We start from the raw sequence: 8,588 nt of genomic DNA, 5'->3' as shown, positions 1-8,588 counted from the left end.
GCCAGTCAATTGTTTTAATCCTTCCAAAAAACCAAACTCAAAGAACTAAATTTTCCACATTGGCTTTCTATTTCTGATTCATTTATTTCTGCTCCAGGCTTTCTTTCGTCTTTTTTATGGTGCCTGAAGGTTTGTTTTGCTGTTTTTCCCCTGGTTGTTGAATATGATGGGTTAATGTGTTGATTTGTTTCTTCTTTTTAAAATAACTGTAGTTATTGCTTTTAATTACCTCTGAGTATAGGGTCTGTGTCCCAAAGTTTTTGGTATGCTGTATTTGTTTTCTCATATGTTTCAAGGATTTTTAACATTTCTTTTTTTTACTTCTTCTGGGGCAGAGTATTGTTTATTTCCATGTATATTAATTTTCCCCCTGATTTTCCTATTGATGATTTCCAGTATTATAGTATTGTGAGGTGAGATGATGGTTTGTAATATCTGCTTTGATAAATTACCTACGATATGGTCTATTGATAAATGGCCTAACCTATGGTGTTTTCTGGAGAACATGCTATCTGTGCTGAAAAAGAATTATATTGTGATGTAGTTGGGTGCAGTGTTCTGCATACATGTCTAAGACATCAAATTGATGAATTGTATTGCTTAATTCTAATGTGTCTTTGCTGGGTTTCTTTCTAGTTGTGTCCTTTGTTGAGAATGGTATAGTATTCTCTTACTATTATTATAGTGTTGTCTACTTCTCTCTTCAAATATGTTTGATAAATGTATTTTCAGGAATTTTCAAAAGATGCATAGATGTTATTATGGTTATGTCATCTCATTCAATGTTCCCATTGATCATTAGGCTGTTTCCTTGGTCTCTTATGGTAGATTTTAGTATCGATGAATATTTAATGAAATATCAATATTGCCATCCTGCTTTATTTTGAATACTATTAGCTTATTAATATTTTTACCATCCTTTGACTCTTCTTCTATTTTTGTCTTTGCGCTTAACCTGAGTTTCTTGTAAGCAGTAAATTGATGGGTTGTTTTCTTATCCACTCTGCTAATCTCTGTCTATGGTTAATTCAACCCATTTACTTTCAGTGCAGTATTTGATAAGTACAGATTTTTGCTGTCATTTTTCTCTTTTTGTATTGTTGTTGGTTTCTTTAATCCTCATAATTTTCTATGCTGAGTTAATTTTGGTTTTGAGTTTTCTTATCTTTATTTTATTTTTTCTTGTTTCGCTGTTCACTGTGCTTTGAGATTTTCCTATGGATTTGAATGAATTGATATTTATTACTCCCTTCCCCCCAGGTTTAACATATTATTCTCTCTTTAGATCTACTCAATGTCCTCTTGGTCACAAATTTTTTGTATCTGCATTATCCCTCTATTTATTTAACTATATTTTCATTTTGGTTTAATATATCTGGCTCCATATTTTCAATCTTGTGCATTGGTTTTATTTTGACTGATATTATAATTGGTTTGACTTCTGGGTGTTTTTGTCTTGTATGTTGATCTCAGGTTGATGTCTTCTACTGTTTTGACTCTCTGTCCTAAGAACTCCTCTAGGTATTTTTTGTAATGTTGGTCTTGTTCTTACATTTCATTAATTTCTTCTTATCTGACAGCATCCTTTTCTCTCCCTCATCTTTAAGGGACAATTTTGATGGATACAAGTTTCTTGGTTTATATGTTTTTCTTTCATTTTTATATATGGTAAAACAAGAAGAGAAGCAAGAAAGAGAAAAAAATTCCCAAAACAGGACTAGTATTCCCAGAGTACTGATAGCCTCCCTGGACACCAAGTTAGGGATCTGCCACAGTAACTACCACAGATTTTCCAAATGTGTGGGCATTGCCTCTTTAGCATGTCTTTGCCAATTTAAAAATAGCCCTAAGCCAGTAAGGTCAGACCAGGGCCAAAGAGTCCACAAATGTTTGTGCCATGCTACTCTGTCAGTTTAAAAATAGCGCTAAGCTGGTTTGGTTGGGCCCAAGTCAGTGGTAAATCTTTGCCAGCTCTACTCACATGGAGTAAGGTTTGTTAGCTACTGTTAAGCATGGAACTGCGGGCTCATTACCCCTCTGTGTACCAGGGTGCCATAGGGAATTGATGATGCTTCTGTTCACCCCATGACAGCTTAACATGCTGTTGGTATTGAACTCATTAAAATTTGTTTTTAATTTTCCTTCAGTGGCCCATGGGTTTTCTTTTATATCTATTTTCTCTCATCTTTGTTGAAAAGAGTTAATATAGTATATGTATATATACATGTCTAGGTTACCATCTTTAGCAAAATTCTCTGAACCTTTTAAAAAGAAATTTCTCTCTCTATATATAATATCTATGCTTCTCTGTTTTTGCTTTTTTAGAGATCTCAGCCTAAGACAAACTCCATTTAAATTTTTCATAACTTCTACCTTGGTATGAATATTGCTTCTCCTGAATTATTTAATTTATTATAGAAATTATATATGAACTATAAAGTTAATCATTCTTTTAATTAATATATTTATATCCTTAAGAATTAGACATATTAGGTATCAACTAACTATAACTGATGTATAAACACCCTAATATTTGTATTTCACTTAACCAAAGAATTTGCCTATAACTTGTGATGCTTCACAAGATGAAGTAAACCCACTTCAGACTAGCTCATCCCCAACTAATTACAATGAGAAGTATGGGGGGGAAATCTACTTGAAGAATCTGGAAAATATACACTAGAAGATTTATTGAGGAGAGAAGTAACAACTTGAAGAATGACTAGGAAAATGGTGAGTACGTTGTGTTTTTATTCTGTTTGGTTTGCTTGGCTTTGACCCAAGAATGGTTAGTATTTCCAAATTACACGGTGGACATGGATTCCTTGAGAAAATCCTAGTTTTCTAATCGGAGGACAAAGAAATAGACTGTTAGGGAAATACCCAATCTTTTTTTTCTCTCTCTAGCACTGAGATCAGCACAAGTTCCAAAGGTTCATGGCTATAATGATGTAGCATTCATTTAAAATTCTGAACAGCAAATCCATATTTTTGACAAATCTACTTTTGAGATGTCCTCTAAATTCGTGATGTGTTAGTCTGCGTAGACTAGAGAAACTATTCCCCAGGAGATTCATGTATATGTAAGAGAAAATTTTATATCAAAGAGCAATTGTACATTAAGAAAACATCCCATCCCAGTCCAGATCAAGTCCTTAAGTCCAATATTACTCCATATTTGGATACTAGTCTATAAATTCCTCTTTGGACTCATGCAGCCATGAAATGATGCAGAATACAGGGAGATCATAGGCCAGTGGGTGGAAAGTCTTGTGGATTCAGAGGTGGTGAAAGAATCTCAGTGTTGGTGTGGGTCTCCATGTGGCTCCCCCTGCTCCAGAGCTCTGGCTCTATCAGCATAGCTCAATGTGCCTTGTCAATAGGAATGTCTTATAGGGAGTAAGTGTGTGTCCCACCGCCAGCAAGCTATTTATCTCCTTAGTGCCTCCAAATGAGGTCATCAAGCTGTGACCTGATTTATAGGCTAAACGCCACCCTTCACTCAATAGTCTCAAGTGGACAACAGATTATGTAACTACCACAGGTGGGATATATTCAAAATTATATATTGGCTTTCATGAACTTGCTTTACTTTTTTTCAGATTTAACTTGAAATTGCATGTGAGCAATTTATAGTCTGTTCCACAACCAGCCCTTAACATTTGTTTGGATAATGACACTGAACTTCTCCATGGTTTCTTTCTACAGATATAATTAATTTTATTTATGTTTGTTCCATCTGGTGAAGTCTACATGTGTAGTTCCCATTTATTTTGTTGCAAAATAAATCTGCAATGAAGAAGGCGTTGGTTTCCCAGAATTTTATCTTCAATATTCAGCTTTGTTTCTATCACCAAGGCCATATTTTCCAACTACTGTTCCTTCTTGGTTTCTAACTTTCACATGTCAACTGCCAATGATTATCAATGCATCTTAATTGGATGTTTGATAAATTTCAAGTTGAAGAAGTTGTTAGAGTTCAATTCCTTCACCCCTAGATTTAGTGATTAGTGACTAAATTTAATTAATAAGTGTATTAACTGAACTTTTTGTAGGTATGTAGATATTATCCTATCACAGACAGCATTGTCATTCAAGATAAGTCTTGAAATGTTCCGTTTGATGACGAATATAACACCATTATTCTTGAATTTGTTGCTGGTGGTGGTGGGGGATGTTTCATGGGATTTTTATTTTGTCATAGTAAGACCTCCAAAGTAAACCAGAGTTGTGCATAACCCGCAGACAAGCAGATGTATTCTGGCCTCCCACTGAACTGTAGCTCCAATCTAAGAACTGTTAGTTCTGATAACAGTGACTATCCCTGCTAAATACTCACCTTAATGAAAACAAAATCTGATGATAGAATGCTACATCAAAGTGTGGTGAATAAAGTATATGGTACCCGGCTATCAATCAGACTAGTTTCTGGGTTTTCTGGTTTGTTTGTTTTAATTCGCTTTATTTATTTATTTATCACTCATTTATTTATTTATTTGTTTATTTATTTATTTGCGGGGCTCTTACAAATCTTATGACAATCCATCATTCAGCTGTATTAAGCACACATGAACATATGCTGGCATCAACGTTTACAAAATATTTTCTTGAGCTCTTGATATCAGCTTCTCTTATCTGCTACCTCCTCCACCCTCCCACCTCCTTAATCCTTGATTAATTATATATTATTGTTATTTCATGTCTTACACTGTCCGTTGTGTTGTCTCCTTTCACCCACATATTTGTTATTTGTTCCTCTGGGGGGTGGGCTATATATCCAACCTTGTGATGGATTCCCCATTTCTCTCAGAAACTCCCCACCCCACCATCACCCTACCCTCATGATATCTCTACTACCACTAGTTATACTGAGGGTTTTATCTGTCCTGAATTCCATGTGTCAGAAGCTCTTATCTGTACCAATGTGTATAGTCTCTGGAGCCTTAAAGGCTTTTATTCAAAAAAGCAGCCATCTAAGTGAGGAGTCAAGAAGTCCACATGGAAGAAGCACACAGGATTATCCAATCCAAGTTTTGACAATAACAAAATCCAAATATGATGAAGTGAAAAGTATCAAAGATTAAATTGTGAACACCCAATTGGTAGAAGGCTATGGAGGACAGTGAGAGCCCCAAACCCATCTGCAGAGTGCTTAGATTAAGCCTCTGCAGATACCCTCAAGCCACAATCAAGGAACTGGGAGAGCTTTACTGTCAGACAGAGATCATTGTAAACTTGATTATGCTGGATCGGACTTGACACTTGGTTGACCCCCTTCTTGATCCAACCAGAGTTTATTCTAGGCTCAAGTATTTCTTGTTTGTTCCATGACAAAAACATTTCTTTCCTGGTTTTTAAAATATTGATGATCCTCTTGTATTTCTTACTCATTATTTGTATTTTTATCTTTATGTTTTTATTACTTTGTCCTTGCCATTTTATTTTCTTTTTCATTTTTACTGTTTCTGTTGACTTTCCCAGTTTATAAATAACAGAAGGTATAGATGCATAGTTATAATAACTGATACAATTGTTTTGCCTGGATTTGGGGGTGGGTGGGAGGGATAAAGGGAGGGTGAGGGGATTTTGGGAGCAAATATAGAAATAATGAATGGTGGAAGAGGGAACACTGGAGCTGATTGTGAATTTATATATACAACTCATTTTAAAAGCGATTTAACTATGGAAGTGTATGATATGTGAATTCTATATCAAGAAAACCACTGGTGGGTAGAGAAGGTGCGTGTGTGTGTGTGTGTTTGTGTGTGTTTAGACCAAATGTGATCAATAGTACCATAAATGAAGGAGAAAGAGTTGTTGCCTAGAGGGCATTGGGTTTTTGTTAATAGGGTAGAATAATTTGGAAAAGGATATCAGTAATGGTTGTACAACACGAAGAGTATAAATCAATGACGATGAATCATAAAAGTAGAAGTTGTAAAATCGGTCAGTGTTCTTTTGTGTATATTATTGCCACAATTAGAAATAAAATAATAACATGAATAACAGTGACTATAAGGAAGAAGAAAATGTTCTAGGATTGAATATCATGACAATTGTACAGTTATTCTTGATATGCTTGAATTATTGAATTGCATAACATGTGCATGAAGCGCTAATAAAGCTGTTAAAGCAAAGAACAATGAATTTGAAAAAACAAAACCTTATAATATGGATGAACCTACAAGACATTATGAGGAGGGAAATAAATGAATCACTACAAGACAAAATGCTTATTTTTTTTCTTTGCTTGTATGTGGGGTGGTGGTAGCGGTGGTTCTAAACTAAATATCTTTGAGTATATATCTGTGCCACATATTGCTTCAGATAATGTTTCTTAGTAATATACTTAATCTTGTTAGGGTGCCTAAAAATAATACGATCCTTCCAGTGCTGACGGAAAAAAATGATATTCTTAAGTTAGGGATAATGTAAAAACTTCAGCAAAACTCAAATATACATCTTCCACAACCATTGAAATTTTGGACCAAGTTATGGGAACACTGGCTGACATTAAACAAATAAAAAACAATCCGTTTTTAGAAGAATAAAATGTTTTTTAAATCATTTTATTAGGGGATTATACAACTGTTTTCATAATCCATACATACATCATTTGTTTCCAGTACATTCATACATATGTTGCCATCATCATTCTCAAAACACCAGCTTTCTACTTGAGCCCTTGGTATCAGCTCCTCAATTTTCCCCTTTCTCCCCGCTACCCCTTCCCCACTCCCCCTAGATAATTTATAATTATTATATGATCATATCTTACACCACCCGACGTCTCCCTCATCCAGTTCTCTGTTGTCGTCCTCCAGGGAGGAGGTTACATGTAGACCTTGTCATCTGTTTCCCCTTTCTCCCTCACCTTCCCTCCACCTTCCCGATATCGCCACTCTCACCACTGTTCCTGAAGGGCTCATCTGTCCTGGATTACCCATATTTCCAGTTCCTATCCGTGACAGTGTACATCTTCCAGTCAAGCCAGTCATGTAAGGTAGAACTGGGATCATGATAGTGGGGTGGGGGGAGGAAGCATTCAAGAACTAGAGGAAAATTGTATGTTTTATCATTGCTACACTGCACTCTGGCTAGTTCATCACCTCCCCACAGCCCTTCTGTAAGGGGATGTCCAATTTCCCCCAGAGTGGATCTGGTTTCCCACTCTGCACTCCCCCTCATTCACAATGCTGTGATTTTTTTTGTCTTTGATGTCTCATACCTGATCCCTTCGATGCCTTGTCATCTCATAGGCTGGTGTACATTTTCTATGTAGGCTTTGCTGTTTTTTCATTTAGGTGGGCCCTTGTTTATCTTCCAGCCTATGGGACCACAGATTCTATATATTTTGAAAACTGGGCACCATTAGCTTTCTTCACCGCACTTGCCCATGCACCTGCTTTGTCTTCAGTGTTCGCATCGGGGTAGGCTGATGTGCTTCTTCCTTGTGGGCTTTGTTGCTTCTTAGCTAGATGGCCACTTTATTGTCTTTAAGACCCCTGATGCTATATCATTTGATAGCCGGGCGCCACCAGCTTTGTTCGCAACTTTTGCTTATGCACCTACTTTGTCCTCAGCGATCAAGTCGGGACAGGCTGGTGTGCTTCTTCCATGTGGGCTTTGTTGTCTCTCAGCTAGATGGCTGCTTTTTTATCTTCGGGTCTTCAGCGACTTCAGGTGCTACATCTTTTTGTAGCCGGGCACCATCAGCTTTCTTCACCACAATCTAAAGGAAGATTGGAAGACCTCGAAGATGAGCTAAGAAAGAGCAGACTGGCAATCTTATTGAATAAAGACAGTGTGGGGAAATTCCAGCTACTGCAATTGGGTTTTCTCATGATGCAGCATTTTCAATTTTAATAGGATATCTTCCTTTTTGGTGGTGTTGTTTGGAAATTTTATTGGGAAGGAAAAGAAAGGTTATGATGTAAATCAGAGTAAAAATATAATACATATTGCATGCTACTTTTTGTTTGTTTGTTTTTAAAGTAATTTTATTGGGGGCTCATACAACTCTTATCTCAATCCACACATGCATCCATTGTATCAAGCACATTTGTACATTCATTCCTCTCATCATTCTAAAAACATTTGCTTTCTACTTGAGACCTTGGTATCAGCTCCTCATTTTTTCCCTCTGGCCCTGCTCTCCCTCCCTCATGAACCCTTTATAATTTATAAATTATTATTATTATGTCACATCTTACACCTAATTCCCATTGTCCATTTTTCTGTGTCTCCCTTCACCCACTTTCCTGTTGTCCATCTGCCAGGAAGGAGGTTATATGTAGATCCTTGTAATAAGTTCTCCCTTTCTTCCCCACCTTCCCTCAAACCTCCCCGTATTGTCACTCACACCTTGGTTCTGAAACGATCATCTTTCCTGAATTCTCTGTGTTTCCTGTTCCTATCTGTACTAGTGTACATCCTCTGATCCAGCCGAATTTGTAAGGTAGAATTTGGATTATGATAGTGGGGAGGTGTATGGGAGGAAGCATTTAAGAACTAGAAGAAAGGTGTATGTTTCATTGTTGCTACAGTTCACCCTGACTGGCTCATGTCCTCCCCGCGACCCTTCTTTA

This window comes from Tenrec ecaudatus, chromosome X (assembly GCF_050624435.1).
Source record: "Tenrec ecaudatus isolate mTenEca1 chromosome X, mTenEca1.hap1, whole genome shotgun sequence".
NCBI classification, from domain to species: domain Eukaryota; kingdom Metazoa; phylum Chordata; class Mammalia; order Afrosoricida; family Tenrecidae; genus Tenrec; species Tenrec ecaudatus.
Note: the sequence above shows the minus strand (reverse complement) of the source record.